The sequence below is a fragment of the Desmodus rotundus genome, chromosome 9 (genome assembly GCF_022682495.2).
Source record: "Desmodus rotundus isolate HL8 chromosome 9, HLdesRot8A.1, whole genome shotgun sequence".
Classification (NCBI taxonomy): Eukaryota; Metazoa; Chordata; class Mammalia; order Chiroptera; family Phyllostomidae; genus Desmodus; species Desmodus rotundus.
This window is the reverse complement of record NC_071395.1, coordinates 15,123,551-15,143,646: the sequence shown is the minus strand read 5'-3', so window position 1 is coordinate 15,143,646 and position 20,096 is coordinate 15,123,551. Positions and strand designations below refer to the sequence as shown.

Below are 20,096 nucleotides of genomic sequence, written 5' to 3'. Positions count from 1 at the left end.
CAGATTAGGGTTAAAAAAAAATGCTTAAAAAGATGAAGGCCTCAAAGAAAAACATTCCAGATGGTCAATGCCAGTAAGTAGTTTAAAACATAAAGAACAATCCATCATTAAACCCACAACGGCAGTGAGCTTTACTGTAAGAGTAAAATGGAGAATTCACAAAATAGAGAGTGGGGATCATAACCATATTCATTAGGCCTAACTAAAGTCAGACTACAGAATTAATCCCAAGTCCTGAAGAACTGGGACCTTGCAAACTTTGGTAAGTCCACAGCTCCCATTCCCTAGAAGTGAACAGCGGGCAGTCCACACGCCGGCTTAGGATGGCCAAAGCAGAGCTGCACAGACAGTCACATCTGCAGACGGAGAAACAATGCTGTGAGCAGGGCCCGTGAAAACCAGACCAGGAGTCCCCACCCCCCACTGGCTCTTACAGTTACAGTTACCTCACCCGTGGTGAGCTGTGGCCCAAAAGTACTACGTGGAACATTCCAGACATAAACAGTTCATGATTTTTAAGTTGTGCACTGCTCTGAGCGGCACGATGACATTTGTGCCCTCCTGCTCCACCCTACCTGGGACGTGAAGCATCCCTCTGCCTCTACGCTCCATACACTCCCTGCCCATTAGCCACCGAGTAGCCGTCTTGGTTACCAGATCCGCCAAAGAGGCGTCGAAGTGCTTGCGTTCCAGTCACACTCATTTTACTTCCTAACAGCCCCAAAGCACAACGGCAGTGAGGCTGGCAATCCGGACATGCCGAAGAGAGGCGGGGAGATGCTTCTTTTAAGTAAAAAGGTGAGCACAGAACAATAGGATATGTTGAGAGACACAGACCACATTCACGAAACTTCGATTACAGTATGTCGTTATAATTGTTCTGTTGTTAATCTCTTACTGCGCCTAATTTCTACATTAAATTTCATCATAGGCACGTATGTACAGGAGAAAACATGGTATATATAGAGTTTGGTACTATCTGAGGTTTCAGGCATCCACCGGGGCAGGGGGAGGTCTTAGAATGTATCCCCCGCGGACAAGGGGGGACTATTATTGCACACTGAAGACAGACGGGGACAACACTCTGGAACAAGCAGAGTACAACTCCAAGTGGTGCCAAGTCTAAACAGTTCCTGTGAAAAGCATGACGACTTTACACTGTACAGACCCTTAAGGAAAATGATGCCTATTTATCTACTCTTAAGGAAAACAGGGAGGGGGGAGTTACAGCTTGCTACACAAGTATAACGCCGTTACAATGACTAAAAACAGAGACGGGTTTTCTCTAACTACAATGTACTAGAGTCTCAGAAAACACCCCAAAGTAACAATGCTCTGTGACTTGGTTTCCATAAATAATCTGTTCAAATGTTTCTTCCCCCCCTCCCCGTAATTCCAAATAGGAACTAAGTTGGTTTTGAAATATTTGTATTGTAGAAGAAAACAGGTGAGGTGTTTGCATTCCTTTTTCCTCTTTTAAAGGAGCAGGTAGCCCTTGACTTGCAACATGTCTCAATTTCAAACGGGTGAAAGGTAGTCCAGAATAACTGAATGTAGCCCGGCACCAACCAAAATAAGGGGTGGGGGGAATCTTAAAACAAGAAGAAAGTGATGCTGGATAACAACTCTCTCCATTTCTTCTACGGACTCGAAAGCACTTTTGAAACAACCTACCGCACTGCTTGGGAGCTGGGCTAAAAGGAACTCTACTTCGACGGAGCCCTCAGAAAAAGGAAATGTAAGCAGCATTCCTATGCAAGAAAGCAATATGAAGATCCACTGGAGGTCACAGAATTCTGCCAATAACCAAAAAAAAAGATTTCTGCTGTGAAGTCCTGCTATTACCGGCGCCGAGAAGTCAAATTTCACCTTGCGGAGCCTCTTTTCCCAACTTTCTAAACATGTGATTGATAACACAATAGTTTGCCACTTTCTCATTAAATTTGTTTCAGAGATTAATTTCCCAAGTCTGGAGAAATCAGGGGTTGGAGGTGGAGGACAAGCTCTTGAAAGCCTCTGTTTAGTAATGCAATCAGGCAGGTACTGCTGCCTTTAAAACACGCCTTCCTGGCTGTCCCTCAGGTGTGACTTACAAGACACGTTGGCAAGAGTTGCGATGTGGTCTCTCAACGGTGTTAAGTGAGTGGGAATCTCAGGAATCGGGGTGAAAAAGGACCACCCCACTGACTTTGAATTCCGGCTTACCACTGGTAAGTCCATGGAAAGCTGGGACGTTTCAGCCCGATGATTTCAAAAATAGCGTCCCCTTGATGGAAGCGAAGCAAGGAATGCACGGATGTCACCACTGCACGTGTCCCCAAGGACAGAACTGCATGCGGCTCACGGATTTAGTTGTGCCAAGTGTGCTGCTGAGTACAGCCTCACTGTGTGAGAAAATCCTTGCAGACGCATTCTTCTGGGTCCCGCTCTGCACACAGGAGTCCGTCCTTCCACCCTGACAAACCCGCGCCGCTTGGAGGGCGATGGGGCATTTTTCTTAGGCACAGAGATTCCATATGGGATAGCAAGTTCTGTTTTGTTCCATCAGGTAACTACTTGTTGAGTTAAGCAGACTGAAGGCACTTCAAGGTTTTCTTACTGTTCTCAGCAACTTCAACAAACCAACTTGGCTTCTTTCTACATCTCCTTGACACTTCTAAAAGTTGGACAATTCCTTAATCCCACCTGATTCCCCGTTCTTAAAACCCACGCTTGCAATGGAGAACTGTCCTTCAGCACACGGCAGCCTTGGGAGACAACCTGGCCCTAATTACCTCCCCCTGAGAAACTTTGGAGTCACTTCAACTCAAAAACTGTACTGAGTCATTGACTCATAAGTGCATTCCTCAAACACGGAATACTGAAGACCAGAGGGGTTTTAATAAAGTTCTAATTTTATTGACTCCAAGAGGGGAAAAGTCTACAGGAGTTGCCTCTTGGAAGAAACAACTCTCTCTGTGGCATTGCTACACAGAACAGCGATTTTACAGATCGAAGAGCATGGCAAATTTCCGTGAGCGGCCGGTCGTGGGTGATCCCCGCTAGCAAATGAACGAAGTTAGTCTGAGCTGTCAACCTGCGCAAGCCCTCTAACCGTTTGCCTTTACAAACATCCTACTGATTCCTTACAGGACACTTCTTCAAGGTATGACTCGTTATCTCAATTCGACTAATAAACCTGAGGATCGCAGGTTAAAAACAACTTTCTCGAGACCATATACTAACAGACATTAAACTCTATTAATCGGTTTAAAAAAAAAATCCAAACGTCAAATTCACAGATGAAAATGGAAGAGGCCAGAGGAAGGGAAATCTACCCCTTTTATTAAAAAAAAAAAAAAAATCCTGCTCTCTTTCATTTTTGGAACATTTTTCTCTTGCTCCACTGATCTCACAGGTGCTGTTTACGACAACAAAAAAAGCCCATCTGCAGGGCTGAGCCGACAAGCACAGGGCAGGACAGCCTGAACCCTCTGGACCCTCTAGAAGGGAAACACAACCATACCCATCACAGGCATCAAAGGAAACATCTTTACAAGTTATATCCTTTTACAAACCAACATATGGTCTCACACCATGCTCCCAATTGTTGAACTCCTCCTCTGGGAAGAGCATGGAATTTTATTTCTTTTTATCACTTGAAAAAATCACTTCCCTCCTAATTCACTGAAACTGGGTGGAGGCCACTTCCTCCACAGGTGAGAGAAATAAAACTTGTTGATCTGTCATCGTCCGGGACTTTACGGTTAACCATTTACTTCGCGTACTTTCAAAATGGAAACAAAAGGCTGACTGAATCTGGAGTCAGAAATCGGGGCGTTCTCCAGGCTCTCGAAATAAAACTCCCCACGAGTTCTCTGTCGTGGGAAGATGTTTCTAAATGAGAAAACAAGAGCCCTTCTCTTGGAATAAGAGGGGATTTTGAATGGCAGCTTTCCACTCCGTAGCTGTGCCACGAAGCAACACTTCTCTGAGCCTCAATTTGCTTTTCCACCAAGTTTTGACTCCACTATCTACCCCCACGGGGCTGTTACGAAGATTAAACATAACTATGTGAAACTGATTTGAAGATTATAACGTGCTCAAAACATATTGCGTTAGAAGAGTAATTTCACCACCAAGAAAGCTAATTTTACTATTATATATACATACACACACAAAACGCACAAATTTTCTGTCCTAGTTTTTGTCTGTTCAGTGAATTTCTCACTTTGTTTTTTTAAAATGATAAAAAGAAAAGCCGATAAGCACATGGTCATTCCGTTCATTTGACAAACACCTATGTTTGTGTCAGATGCTGTGCTCAGCACTGGGGACACAGCACTGAACGAGAGAGACCAAACCAGCAATTTTCAGCCCTGACTGGTGTGGCTCAGGTGGTTGGGCATTGTCCGGCGGAGTGAAAGGCCGCTGGGTTGATCCCCAGTCAGGACACAGACCTGAGTTGCGGGCTCAGTCCCGCATGCCAGAGGCAACGGATGGACATTTCTCTCCTCCTCTTTCTCCCTCCCTTAGCTCTTAAAATACACACACACACACAGCAGTTTTTAGAAAGTCCATGCTTTCACGAGACCTACACTGCAGTGGTTATGGAAGGCACTCCAATGCAAGCCTGGAAATGTGAAATGTGAGGGGGCTGAGCCACGTATGCATCTGGAGCAGCACACTTTTGGGGGGGTGCCCCCCCGCGCTGGGGGCAAGGCCCTGAGGCAACAGTGAGGCTGAAGTGCTCACACAGCACACAGTCCAATGGGGCAGGAACGGGAGGAGAGAGAGCAGTGCCAATGAGGTCGGAGAGTGCAGGGAGCAGACAGAGGGGCCCGCAGGGACTTGTCAGCTTTCGCTCTAGACTGAGACGAGAACCACTGGGAGATGTGAGTGGAAACGTACACGTGATTGGATGGACTGACGGACTGACTGGCTGGGTTGAGAACAGACAGAAAGGAGGGGAGGAAGAAGTAGTAGGGAGACCAGTTAGGAAGCTACGTGGAACAACTGATACACTTTGAGATGATGAAGGTTTAGATCCGTGTGGCAGGAGGGGTCAGATTCTGGATGATACATTCCGAAGGCAGAGCCATGAACAAACACACTTTCCTGCATATGTAGAGAAAGAAAATAATTAACCATCACCTTGGAGAAACCTGTTTAGTTTTTAGAAATGAAAAACCCCACCACATAGGATTGTGAGACTGAGTACGCTAGCTGGGATCAAAGGTTAAGAAGGAGCGGCACCGAGGGAACAGGGACCAGAAGCTACGATCCCAGGGGAGTGAGGGTGAATGACGGCAGTAAGTAAAAGGAAGTGCCTGCTACAAGCTGACCGACAGTCAAAGCCGAGTGTTTTTATGGAGGCTGGCGGGAGGAAGGTTTGGGGTGACGATGAGGAGGACCCCCACGCCTCCGGCCCTATGGTATGAGGTTAGAAGAGAAAAAGGCCAGGACCCAAGCGAGCTCCAGGGAAGCAGCGACCTCAGATCAGCCTCATCTAGTCTCACGATTATTCATGTTCCAGATAACCCAGATGTCTAACAATAAGGGAATGATTAAATAAATTACGGTACATCCGACAATGAGGTAACTGTTACAAAAGAAAAAAAAAGGCAGACTTTCATGTCTAACATGGAAAGAAAAGCATACCATAGCGTTTCGGTTTTTTTTTAAATTGCAGAACAATACACGGAGTGCGATCTCACTTTAAACACACAAATAGAAACAAAACCTGCACATGTGCAATATTTGTGCATCTTTAAAGGCCTGGAAGGAACAAACGAAACTGCGCAAGTGACTGTAGTGAAGAATGAGCCGGGAGGACGGGAGTGCAAGACAGCAGACCAGTGTTTTAAACAGTCAATTACCATTTTCAACTTTAAAACCCCAATAATAAAAACAAATAAACACTGAATGTGAGTAAGAGATTTAGCCTACAAGGCTTCAGAAGACAGTATTATGACTAAGGTAGCAAGATTTATCTTTTTATAAAGAAAAAAATAATAAAAGTGTTTTTGTACAGAATGGAATACCAGTGAACCTGGATTTTCAGAGAAATTTATTTCTGTATACAGGGTTGGAACATATGACCTAATTCTGGGTGAATATGGTATGGGTGGGAATATACTTTTTTATTAAACCATAAAACTCAATTTTACAAAATGCGATAACCTAACAAAAAGTGTTTCCTTCCCCTTCTAGTCCCCTTTCCATTAACAATTCAAAAATCCTTCAAGTTTTTCAGTGAATCTTACCTAAAACATGTTTTGTACTACTCAAGTAACTCAAGAACAGTTTGGTCCTGTCCCTTTCCCAGCACATAAATCTGTTATTTAGAAAAATAACTTCTAAAAACCAAAGTTTACAGAATCATTCTGCCAATTATAAGAGAAATACTTTCTAGCTGAGATGCTATAACATTAATCAAAATGATTTGTCATTCCACAGCCTCCCCGTATCAGTAAGAGTGCTTCTTCAGGGCGGAAACTACATACATTTCTCCGTCCCTCCCAAAACAGAACCCAGGGCTGAGCTCACAGTAGGGAGGCATGAAACACCTGCTGAGCTGATTAAAATCAGTTTAATAAAAAGCAGAACCCCCACCGTGGGGACGCACCTTTTTAAAAGGATGCTTTTGGCAACACAAAGCAACATCCACCTGTGCAATTTAATAAGACAAAGCTCTTCGTGTTTAAATGCAAATGCATGCTGGCCTGGACCAGGTGGCGCAGTTGGCTGGGGCACTGGTTGTCACCCCGTACTCCAAGAGGTTGCAGGTTCAATCCCCGGTCAGGACACACATACCCAGGTGGCTGGTTGATCCCCAGTGGAGGCGCATACAGGATGTTTCTCTCACATCGATGTTTCCCTTTTTCTCTCTCTCTGCCCCCCCATCTCTCCCTCCCTCCCTCCCCCCTCTCTAAAAATCGATAAACACATCCTTGGGTGAGGATTAAAAATTAAATAAATAAATGTGAATACATGTTGTAAATAGAGCTTGGATGCCAATCATCTAAATAAGTTAATTTTGTTCACAGTTAACAGAAAAACACTGAAAACCACTCACATATTCCCTCAAGCTTGAACAAACTAAACAGAAGCACACAAACCCGAGCACCAGGGAAGAAGAGGTTGTTATTAATACACCAGACTGCAAGGCCAGCAATGGACAACAAGTGGACCGGGAAGCTGTGCTGGCTGGGGGGCAAGCTGTATACAATCGAGTGTCCTGGGCTTGAACAGGGCAGAGCAACGCTCACTGCACCATCATTATTCCTTTCATCAACAGCTACGCTCTACGATGAAGTTTCCCCGGAGCTCATCTTCTCTCCCCAACTCAGCTTACAGAGTGTGAGGGACGGGTCTGAGAGGAGTACCCCAGTTTAGGGTCCCAACTCCAGTCGGCCCAGGGAGGACTTAAGAGTGGGGGACTGTGCTGAGCCTGTCGGTGAGACGTTAAAGCCCTCCCCGTCCCACTCAGAAATATTCACAGACCATTTGAAAGAAACAAGACAGTGAGGCAGAAGATGCTGGCAAATCTGAGTCTGTCTACTGGCTCGGTGGGAGCTCACTTACTGCTGGGGGAAGGCAGTGTGCTCAGCTTAGGTAGTAAGGCCCCCCCCGCCCCCCGCCGCCCCCAGTCACCGGCAGACTGTTTAATGGTAGCATAGGGAAAAAGCCTTTTGTATTTTTTTTTAATTTTATAATTTATTTTTTTTAACCTCACCTGAGGATACACTTATTATTGATTTTACAGAGAGGTCATGGGAAGGAGGGAAGGAGGAGGAGAAGGAGAGAGCGAGCGAGAAAGAGACATCAGTTGGTCAGCTCTTGGACATGCCAACAGGGACTGAACCCGCAACCTAGGCGTGTGCCCTGGCCAGGAATTAAACCCACGACCTTCCAGTTTACAAGGACAACGCTCTAACCAACTCACCCACTGAGCCACACCAGCCAGGGTTGTGAAGCCTTTTTACACACACAACCCTGACCGTTACTCGTGAGAGACAATCTAGCACATTAAATGCTGATGCCTCACTCTGTAAATGGTTCTCGCTTTGTAGGAGGTTTTACTACGCGGGACAACTTTTCTCACTCCAACCCCTCATAAACTAGTCCATCTCAATCACCAGATCCATACTCCAAGGCCCTCACTGTGTCTCATCCGGGTAGGAAAACGTCACGATGAAGAAACTGCAGGACTGCCACTCAGGTAGGGACAGCGAGGCTCACTTCCACACGCTCCATTAACCACGGTGTCTTCAAGGTTCCTCATTCAGGCCAGCTGACCGAGGAACTGCACAGAACTGGTGGCCCCTGAAGTGTGTACCTCCTTGGAATGCCTGCTTCTGTGAAGAGGCAGGGAAACTGTGGCTTCCCTTCCTTCGAAGAGAAAAGCCCAGTTTTCCCAGACTAATATTTCCCATACCTTCTGGTTCACAAACAGTAAGACAAGAAGGTAAAAGAGAAGACGACTTCATCCCCATTCCACTGAAGAGTTGGATCCGGGACACGGCAAAACATTTTATGGTCAGTAGTTTGCATTTTCTCTGTCTGTGAATTGCTTGTTCATGTCCTTGACCGATTTTTCTACAGCAATGGTGTTCCTACGTCACTCAACAAACTTCTTACAAAGAACGGTAACTTGCTGCAATTTGCTACCTAAAAGACCACGTTTGTGAGTGTGAACTTGGTCATGTGTGGTCACATAAATGCTGTCAAATCTGCACGTTTTTCCTTCCTGGTTTCCTCCGCTGTGGGAGCCCCATTGAGAAGGACTCTCGGGCTGGCGATTAACACTTCCCCGCTTCGGGGAACAACACGCATCAACCCCACTTTCCTCCTGACACTACGACAAGAGTCCATGCCAGGGTCTTTCCACCCTCAGCCTGTGTTACTCTAACGAGAAAGAAAAGTTTTTTAAACACTAATGAATGCTGTAAGAAAAGCCATTGATAAATTCAGATACCCACTTTTTGGAAGCTCTAAGCCAGCGATTTCCAACCAGTGTGCCACTAGAATTTTAAAACGTGCAACACCTGACTATTTAGTCAGGGGGCATGGACCTCCTTTCCCTTAGACTGTCAAATTAAAAAAGTGACAACAAACAAAGCAACAGCAGCCATCAGTGTGAATCAAAATTATACCTATTTTTTTGTCAGATCAGCAAAAAAAATATATATGTATATATATTTTTTTTAGTGGGCCTCAAAATTTTAGTAATTCGTTTATATGTGCCATGAGATGAAAAAGGTTGAAAATCGCTTCTCTGGGCAATTTAAATAACTTTTTAAAAGCATTTTCAGGCGTTCTTCTCTTAGTTCAATTTCCATACTTTTCTTTAAAACCTTCATCTACAACTGTCAGGGAAACGCTCCATCTACAAATTCCCAAACTTGGTATTTCACAATTTCATTACTGGCATCCCCATTGCTTAACTCTTCTCCTCAATTCATTCCGTCCATTAGACTCCGTGTAACCTGTGACCCCCTTATCTAGGCTGACCCAATACTCTCTCATTAACATTCTAGACTCTAAAATCACATTGATTTTTATAAATAGCTAACGTTTTCTGAGTGCTCACTGCAGGCCGGCCAGCCCCCGCGCTCCGTCCTTTGTGGGGTCGGCACTTCAGTGACTGGAAGACGCATCCCGTCTTCACCTCTGAAACCAGGAAACTTATCATCGATGGCGCGGCCTGTCTAATCGACAGGTTTCCCATCAGGAGCTCATGAAATGATGCCTCACAGTTGGCAGCCTCTTAGATTAGATGAAATATGAAAGTGTAACTCATTTCATTTGCAATCAATCATGAGGCTGGCACTATTTCCCCCCTTTTTCAGATGAGGGGGGGAAAGAGTACAGTACACATGTTAATGGTAGGTAGCTTTCCCAAGGTTCTGAAAAGCAAGTAAGTTTTGGGGGCTTGGACTTAAACCCAAACATCCAGATTCTAGCACCTCATTTCTTAACTGACTTCCTGTCCCTAGGCCAGCATCAGCTCTCCCGACATTTCTCTCCAACCTTACTTCCACGCCACCAGGTCACACTGGGAGCTACAATTACCTCGTCTTGTTTATGGCCACATCAAACTTCACCCCAGGCTTCCCCCTACTGTTTAGACTTTGAAGCCTCCAATGGTTTTTCTAAAACTCCATTATTCCAATCTTCCAATGCCATCTGCTGATTCCCCCACCTCCCCATCCCAATGGAGGGACCGGCCTCCTACCCTACTGGGAAAATTGGCACACGCTGGCTGGGCTCTGCCATCTGCTTCTTCCTCAGACAACTCTCTGGCTATACCACGGCTACTATTTCCTCACCTGGGGACCACTGACTCCACCAATCTGCTTTCTGTCCATTAACTTCTTTCCCTCAACCTTAAAATATCAAGAGGGCTCATCTATTTTGAAACATAAGTTGCTCGAGGGAATCGGAAGAATCTAGTCCTAATTTCTTAGTACACTAAGTCTCTTTGCCTCAAGGGCATTTACTTGATTACCCTGGCTTTTCCTCCTTCACCTTGAACTTTACGTTTCCCTTCTGAACTAGTCCTGGAATCTCTCTTCCCTTGGCTTCCTGGTTTAACTGCTCCTCTGACCCCACACCTTTCTTCCAGTTCCTTCTTTTGTCTACCTCAAACATACCACTCCCTTCTCCTAATTCCTAAGTGTGGATTTCAATGGAAGAGTCAATCGTCAGTTCTTTGTTTCTCTGTTCGAGATTCTCTCAAAATACCCGCCATTCCGAGAGGTTCAACCATCATTTCCAGTCAGTCACAGCTGGGAATCTATACTTAAAGCTCCGAGCCCTTCTCCAAGCTTCTGCTTAGTTTGAATCTCCAACCTGCTTGTGGAATACCTAGACACCCCCTACCCCACCTTAAATTCAACCTGTCAATTCTAACTTGTCATTCACACAAAACTTTATTCCTTCTACAGGTAGTTCTTCCCTATTCTTAAGTAAAAGCTTTATTACTTTTCTAGCCACTCAGGTTGGAAGCTTAAGAATAATCTCTGCCGTCTCTCTCTCCCATTACGTCTATAGCCAGATAACCAGCAAGTGTATTTTTACTCACAAAACCCACCCCATAAGACAGATAAATCACATAGCTTTCTTATAATCTCCTGGCATATGGACTCTACCCCATCCAATCCAAACTGCATGTTCAAACACCTTCAGCGACTTCCAATTCATCCTTATTCTGGCACTCTAAGGCCCCCCAAAATTGTCACCCCATTTTAAGGCTGCTGAATCTCTCCCCCACCTCACCACACAGGGCCCCCTAGGAATACCTACTACCGTGGTCAGGGAGAGCTGCTCACCAGCCTCTTGATCTACGCTGACCAATGGGATGGCCACAGGTGGCTACTCGAACATGAACTAATTAAAATTTAAAATGCAGTTCTCAGCGGCACGAGCCACATTTTAAGTGCTCAGTACCCAAGTGTGGCTAGTGGCAGTAGTGTTGGACAGTGCAAATGCAGAACACGGCCATCACTGCAGAAAGTGTCCTCCTGGACAGAGCTGCTCCGAGAGTCTCAACACTCACACTTACCTCCGGAGTCCGCCACGGCAAACTCTGCCCAGGATGCCCCTCCCGTCTCTGGGCAAACCGGCAGGCCCTCCCATGCCACAGCAGTCCTCACAGGAGCTGTCTGTACAACTCACTCCTAGATTGTCCTGCAACAGCTGTTGCAATGTAGCTGCATTTAATTTTTTTAGATTTATCTTTAAAAAAAATCCTCACCTGATAATGTTTAACTGATTTTAAAGAGGAAGAGAGGGGGAGAGCAATAGGGAGGGGGGAAGGGGCAGAGGGAGACCTCGATGTGAGAGAGGAACATGGATGGCTGCCTCCCAAAGGTGCCAGACAGGGATCGAACACAACCTTTTGGTGTAGAGGATGAAGCTCCAACCAACTGAGCCACCTGGCCGGGGGGCATGTAATTTTCCATTTTTGTATCTTCTCACCAATGACTCAGTCACTCAGAACTAATAAATATTCATTGAATAGTGAAGCATATGCTTTTTAAATACCACATCAAAATGATCAAATAAGAACATGTTTAAAATCTCGTTTCCATTAAAATGACACATTTTCTTTCAATCTAAACAAAAGATCATGCATTTACCCAAGTAAACAATTTAATTTAATGCCTAATTATAATACTTAAGATAATTAGCTCCCTTTTTCTTGTGATGTTTGAAACTGAAAGAAAAAGACAATGAAGGTCTGAAATGTCTCCACTTTGCGTAAGAACACTGCAAAGAAACCATCAAAGACAGACAAGAGAGGTAAATAAATGAAAAGTTTGAGTAACTATATCCTAACTCTCTCAGACTGTAGGGGAAAAAATGTACAGTACAGAGGCCCTAAAATTAAGGGGGAACAACAAATAAAGCATTAGAAAAGTGTCCATAAATATACTTTCGACTCAAAAGCTAGACTACCCTATCCTCCTCTTCCCAAACATGACATAGTATGTATTTGCTTTTTGAGCTCAAAAGCATACAGATGTGTAACTAACTGCTGTGTGTGTACGTGTTCCCTTAAATGGGGGCCTGTTGTCGAGAAAATTACTTAAGAACCAACCTAGCACACCACAGACTCAGTTCCCACAAGGGAATCAGACTGTGTGTGCGAACCCGAGGAATCAAGCAGAAGAGAGATTAGGCAGAATCGCCGAGTACCAATTCCCGTGAACCACTGATGGTTTGTTGCTTTATTTCCAAGAGGGACTCTTCCCTAAAGTTCTGACTCTAGCTTATAACAAACATTACAAAGACGCTAACCTGCTCACATACTGCAGTTTCCAGTATCTCCCTAAAAATCTGATGTAGTCACTGGAGTTGAGCTGTTTACGAAAGTTCTGGCTCTTCCCATCTGAAAGATTGCTTCCCTTATGCAAATGACTGTCCCACGGAGCTCGCTCATTGCGGCAAGTCAGCTAGCAGTGGCTGTAACCGTTAGGCTTTTGCCTATAGAACTAGTTGTATACCACCCTAATGATGTACACCAACATGAAGATTTTAATTTAGATTTTCAGTAAGTACATTCATGCTACCTAGCTTAGCTATTTTTCCTGAAGGAAGCTACTCCAGAAAGCAGGTTAAAAAAATATTTCAGGTGTTTTTGTGGCAAATCAGAAGACAGACCACCAGATTAGACCAAACAGTTGCCCCACCAGGTAATAGCAGAAAAGGAATATAAAGAGACAAGAGATTTCAGGTTGGGGCCAAACGGAGATGCCTCCATTTGTTACCAGAGCGCGCCCTGCTAATGCCGGCAGCAGAAGGTAAAACCAGGGCTGCCAGCCTGGAGAGGGCAGGGAAGCTCTGCCTTCAGACCTTGCCCTAGGCATCAGTTTACCTGGCTTTTCCTGGGGGCACATCCTTTATAATAAACCAGTGATATTTTTTTAATGGAAAAAGAGAAACCCCGTAATCCAAGTACAATTACAGAGAACACTTCAGCAGCCTCAACGTCATTCCATACTTTAAGATCAAGCTTCTGTACCTTGTTATATTTATCATTTTTCTCCTCAGATCTTTCCAATGCTCTCCCTAGTACCCCAAAGCTCTTTCCCTAACCATCCCAAATTTCAGCTTTTGGTTAAGGATACGACTTGTTTTTGAAAGTCAAGGCAGGAGATTCCTATAGAACTGCCCGACTTAACATGAACTTCATATAATCCTGAACCACCCATTTGCTGCTAACGTCTCACTGATTAAATCATGCACAGAACATTTCTTTTCCATCTCTAAAACGGAAAAAAAAAAAAAAAAGCAAACATATCTCTGAGGTTGTCAGACTTGATTCCTGCTCAGCATAAACAATGATAGGTACAAAAAGTCAGTAGCATACCCAAAAATTCCGCATTTCTCCCCTCCCCAAATTATAGAATGCTGGGTGCACTCAGAGCCCCGCGTCGGCTGCGTGGCAGGAAAACAGGACAGACAAACGGGAAATGAACTACAGGAACAGGGATCCAGGGCCTGGCTTTCCCTCCTGGAAATCGCGGGAGGGGTGACTTTAGACACCCATCTTCACTGGGCCTCCGACTGCTCAACTTGATAGGAACCCACTGAATTACAAAGTCCTCAAAGCAGCTTTTAACATTAAATAGCTCTATTCTCTGGAAAGGAAATTACAAATCTGAGTGTTTATGAACGAACTTGGCAAGGCAGGCCCATTATGTCCTTCACCTGAAGCATCATGCGATTTGTGGACTTAGGCGCACACACAAGCTTACCAGGGCCGCCGACAAGCATTTTTAAATTGGAGGATGGGAGTGAGAACGTATAGGATCCCTGATTTCATTAGATTCTTAAACAGCCCTAACCAAAAAAAAAAAAAAAAAAAAAAAGAGCAACTTAAGTGTAAAACTATACAAAAATAGACGATAAATGTAAAAAAAAAAATTTGGAAGGAATTTGCCATGAACTATTCTTATCTCAAGGTGCAATGTTTACCAGCTAAGGGAAGACAAATTTTGATGAGATAAACTGAACTACTAGAACTTTCTTCTTCAGTACCATCAGCTTGTGGTTATACAGGAAAAATGCGAGCGGGAAGTGCCAGGAATTATCCAGAAAAGCAGAGATCAAACTAATCTGGCTTTGAAATGCATGGCTTTTACATCAGATTTATTCTTCCAATCATGTTCTGCTTCATACAAGTTAACACTATGTTTTTCCTTTCTTTCAAACACTTAAAAGAAGACAGCCAAGAAGAGCACAGTAGCATAAAATCTGTCGAAAGGCCTAAAAAAATAAAAGCAAAGTCATGCCTATACTCAAGTAAGAAAGTCCAGCAGAACAGTGATCATTTGGGTATTCTAGACAAATTGATATGTATATATACATATACATAAATACAAACACATATATAGTTACAAGCTAAGACTCTTATAATCACTAGCTCTGTAGCCTGAGGCAAGACAGTGAATCATTCTGAACTCAGTTTCTTCCCTTGTAAAATGTGACTTACAGAAGTACTTAGAAAAGTGTTGAGGCCTAAATGAGAGGAGTATTAAAAACAAGGTAATAGCACTGGCCTGCTGTGGCTGGCTGGCGGGAGCTCAGGTGCGAGGCTGGGGAGCGAGGTAGGGGAGCTGTCTCTCACAGTCGCATTTCTCTCCTTCTCCCTCCCTTCACCTCTCTCTAAATCAACAAGCATGTCCTCAGGTGGGGATAAAAAAATAAAAATAAAAACAAGGAAACAGGAAAACTCAGAAAAAACTAGCTATAATTACTTCTCTAAATCAGATGAGAATCCATGACACCAATGAAAAATATAATGCACAGAAAAATATATATATATAATACACAGAAAAGTCAGCCTCGTTTTACCCAGTAGCTTCACCCAGCAGGTCTAAACAAGTAGCAACGATGGCTCTCTCTTCCTCTTTTTGACCCCACAAACTCATCAGCAGAGGCGGCAAGCAGAGAAGTCGCTGCAGGATGAGGAGAAATGAGGAAGAAGAGAATAAAATCCCAGAGCAGCGCTGTCCCATGGAGCCTTCCACCGTGACGTTCTATATAGTATTATCCAACATGGCAGCCACTGGCCACACGTGGCTGCTGAGCACTTGGAAGGCGACTAGTGTTCCTGAGAAGATGAATTTTTATTTAATTTTAATTAATTTCAGTTTAAATACCCACTTGTGGCCAAGGTACCTTACTAGACAGCACAGCCCTAGATGAGCCACAGACTGAATAGGGACTGCCAGAAATCTAAGCAAAAAAACCCGGTCTCTCCCTGAATTGTTCGTGCGTTCGGTTCAATTCAATTACCTTTGTTTTCAGTGGTGACCTGGTAACTATGACTAGTTAAAAAAATAACATGTCAGCTGATACATCAATACAGGGCAACTCAGTGCTAATAAAAGGATCAGAGACGAGAAGTATGTGGTCCTCTGATACTTTAGAAGGTCCCGAAGGCCAAGTTAAATTCAAGCACCCGTGAAGCATGATTCAGTACAGGGACCAGACCTGCAAGGCCCTCATCAGCAGCTCCAGAGCATCTGTTTCTCCGCCACCACTTGGGAAGCTGCTTAAACCTGCAGACTGAACACCCATGCATTTATCTTCAATGTTTTCAGAAATTCAGAGTGCCGTAAGCCTTCAAAAACACCACATTCCTGGCCGGTTCCGCCTTTCCACCATAAACAAAACCTATGGACCACCAATATCTGAGGTATAATGCCAGACTCCTGCTTAGCTGCCCCTGTAATATGGTTTAATTATGATGACTGAACTAATAGGCTGACATCATAGACTTTTACAGGCTGACCCCCATGTCATCCTGATGTATCATTTTGCGCCAGTTCAGTGCTGTAAATCAATTTAAGATCTCAAGCAGGTTGAAAAGGCTGGTAATGATGCTTTCTCTGCTGCCTCTGGAGACTCTACATTATACACAACTTACATTATTTATAAAGCCTCAATGATGCCTCCATTAGCCTTGTAAGATTACACAAATGAGATCTTTTATACACACACGACTTGGCCCCGATCATGTAGGCGACTGCAGCTTAAATACACTCGTCTAATCACACTCAAGTTCATCCTTTTTCCTATCTAACCAAGTTATTAAGTTTTATCTTCAACCCAGAATTACCAGAAGTCACAATCACGATCGGAAATTTAGTTTTTAACTAGCAAATGTATTTGGGAAGATGAGCCTTACTGTCTCTTAATGCTTTAATGAACTTAGTAGAAAAAAATTAAATTTCAAGAGGTGAAAAAGGTTAACATATTCGATTGCCTAAAACTGTCATTTTTCTAATGCAAAGGTCATCAGCTCTTCAAGGGTATAAAACCAAAGGATGATGCAAAAAGGAAAAATGGATTTGGTTACATACCTATGGTTGGAAGGGTCAAAACTAAAGCAAGGACATATCCCGACCCTCAGAAGAAACCCGATCCGGCCTGGATCCCTGGGAGGCTCTGGCGTCACCCACCTCTAGAAAATCATCTCCCGCGACCCTGGTTACAGTTTCCTAAGAATTGCAGTATTACACAAATGTACACCACCTGCACAGAAATATCAGATAACTGCAAATGGGACAGAGGGAGGGGGTGGGGAGGACAAACATTTAAATCAGTACAGCATATTTAAGCCTGGCACCTACATCCCAGTAACACTGATGCAAAATATTTATACTAATTGAAAATGCCAGGGCAGGAAACATTGCTTCCGCCTCGGTTCGTTTTCAATAGTAGTTCCAATACAGCTCCTCTACCTCCAATAAAACGTAAAATGGTAATCATCAACAAGGCGAACAATCACCATAGGCAGAGAACAGTTTTCTCATTGTGTCACTGAATGTAATAGGCATGTTACCCACGACAGGCCGGCAGGCAGAGCGAGATATGTTCCGAAATAAAGGCATTTGTCAGCAACAGGAAAGACATACAGAAATCGTGCAACTTCTGAATCATTCCACCTACTTTGAAACTTCCGATAAAATGGAAAGCAGAGACCACCAGGAGGAAGAAAAAGGCCGGTTGTCACAATACTCTAGAAAACGATGCTTTCTCGGGAGCTGGTTTTCAGACGCGCCTCATTTTAGGAAGGGAAGCGCCTTCTCGGTTATCTCGCACAGTGTATTTAAAAATCCAGTGCGCCTCCAAATAAACAAAAGCCGCAGCTACTGCAGTTGTGAGATCCGGCAGGCATCTGTCCCTCCTCCCTTCCTAAGGACATCAAGGAAACGCTCTCCCTTTAAACCTTCATATTTATTAAGCAACTAGAAAAACAAACCCACATCTCTCTCTGTCTCACACCCACCACCCCCACCTTCTACAGAAACAACCCCGAGAAACCCTCCCAAAGCCAGGGAGCAGAGTAAATGAGCAGTTGTTCAACAGGGAACTCACAAATACACTTGCAGTGAGGCAATCGAATCCGGTCAAGGGAAAGGAATGAGACGACACTTGGAGGCGCAGGGGGTGTAGGCGGAAGAGAAAAAAAAATTACGCGCAGCCGCCGCCGCCAAATCTTTGAATAAATTAGAGGGAATTTCGGTACGAACTTTCCTTGACCTCCACCCAAGAGGTTCGTTGGAGCAGAGAAGGGAACAAGTCTGGGACGCGGAGGGGCCCAGGGCACTGGGTGTCCCCCCTAGTGCGAGATCGGCCCCGAGCGCCTAAAGGGCAGCGCCGACGGCCGACCTCCAGCTCCCGCAAGGGTGGCCCGGGCCAGCGCGGGACACAATGGGCCCGCGGGCCGCGCGGACGGGCCTCGGCTAGGCTGCAGAAAGGGAAAGAGAAACGGGGAGCCGGCAGAGGGGGAGGGGGCCGGGGAGGTCCCGCCGCTGGTAGGGCCGGGGGCTAGGCTCCTGCCAAGGAACGCGGCTTCCCCACCGCAGACCCAACAAAGACGCGAGGGGGATCCCGGTCAAGCCCTGCCCAGCTGGTTGGGGCGAGCGGAGAAGGTGGCAGGTTCGTTTCTCCGAGCGGCCGGGAGGCGCCATCATGGGTGGGGGGGATCCCCGATCCGCCCCACGCGGGGAAGAGCCCCCTCCCCACCGCGGCTCGCGCCCGACCCCGGGGACCGCTGCAGTCCTGCGGGTCCGCGCCCGCCCCAACTGAGGCGGTGGCGGCGGCGGCACTGGAAAGTCCAGGGCGCCGACGGGAGACGGCCGGGACGCAGCAGAGGAGAAAGTTGGGTTCGGTTCTGTTTCGTTTTACCGGGTTGGCGGCAAGCCCGTCCGCGCGGGCGCACGAGTGGCCGGGAGAGTGGGGTCCCGCGGCCCCGGTCGGGGCGGCCGGGCGCTGCGCCGCGCTGCGCTCGCTGGGTCCCTCCCCGCGCCTCGGCCCGGGCTGAGCCGCTCGGCCTCTCCTTCCTCCTCCCGCCCGCCCGCTCGCTCCCGGAGCCTGGATTGATCTGGTCGCGCTGGCGTCAGGGAGTCGGAGCCGCCCAGCCTCCACTCCTCCGCTGCCAATACCCGGCGCACTCGCCCGCCCGCCTGCTCGCTCGCTCACACGCGCACCCGCGCGCCGCCGCCGCGCGACCAGGGATCCTCTCCAAATTCCGGGCCGCGCCGGCCCCCGCGCCGCCCGCGAGGGGAGCGGCCCCGGCCCCCGCCCCATTGATTCCGAGGGGAGAAAAGTATTCGGCGCCTTCCGACTTCCCTCCCTCTACCTCCTTTAGTCCTGGTGAGCGGACTTGTCGCATTATCTGCAAGTGAAGTTCTGTGTCTTTTTATTTTATGAAATGTTCATCCACGCGTCCACCGCGCCCACCGGAATGTACCATAAACGTAGAGTGTCTATATGTCAATTATCTTTCCAGAGTCTCCTATTTATGTCTAGTTTTCATTGTCCCTCACCTACTCTCCAAAGATTTGCAAGCCCCAGAAGTTTCATGTACCCGGAATTGGATAGCCTAATAACTATTGCTTATACCAAACCCCGAATCAATACATGTATTTTGTGCCAATTCGGGATCTAATGATTCTCGTAGGTAACCTCTTTGCTCCAAAGACAGATGCCACAATATCACTCCAAAATTTTGATCCGATTTCCACAATCTTTTAGATGTCACCCCTCCCAATAAAAACAAACTAGCTCTCATCTACCTGGTCTGCATAGACACTGAAAATACTTTTTTGTTAAGAATTAATTTTTCCCTTGGCCAGCTCTCTAGAAGCTGGCATGAAATCTTGGATAATTATAATGTTGAGTTATGTTTAGAGATGAAGAATTATCCTGAGGAATAAATTTTATATGAACCACAAGAATTGTTCCCACCCAAATAAAGTATCAAAGACCTCTGTAAAATAATGGTACTCTGTGGTTGTTCACATACATTTCCATGTCCACATTCCATTTGAAATTCTTATTTATTAACTACTTCATTCTTTCTGCATCCTGTGTTTAATTATCCAAAAAAATGCAACAAATCCCATAAAACACCAAATACCGTTTATAAATTGTAGATCAGAATATTTCTGCTAACTCCTTCGTTAAACTATTCGAGCACTTACTGGTCAATTCTTGGGCCTCATCTTATTTTTCCTCATTTCCTTATTTTTCAGTTCATCATTCTGTGCTCCTTGGAACAACAGCCAGAGTGAACCTCACTAAATGACACC

At 45.5% G+C, this 20,096-nt stretch overlaps 1 protein-coding gene across 4 annotated transcripts in view; it reads right to left on the bottom strand.

Annotated features, from left to right (window-relative positions):
- SMAD1 (SMAD family member 1) overlaps positions 1 to 18,945 on the bottom strand; it is a 61,942-nt gene extending 42,997 nt beyond the window's left edge. The window contains exon 1 of one of the 4 annotated variants that reach the window (XM_053910953.2): positions 18,691 to 18,945. The gene's annotated coding sequence lies outside the window, so the exon portion shown is untranslated. Of the gene's footprint in view, positions 1 to 15,050; positions 15,245 to 17,448; positions 17,793 to 17,877; positions 18,589 to 18,690 lie in introns of those variants that run through there. The other 3 variants (XM_024569118.4, XM_045202474.3, XM_071219153.1) reach the window with 3 other exon arrangements.
- Between the last annotated feature and the right edge of the window lie 1,151 nt (positions 18,946 to 20,096).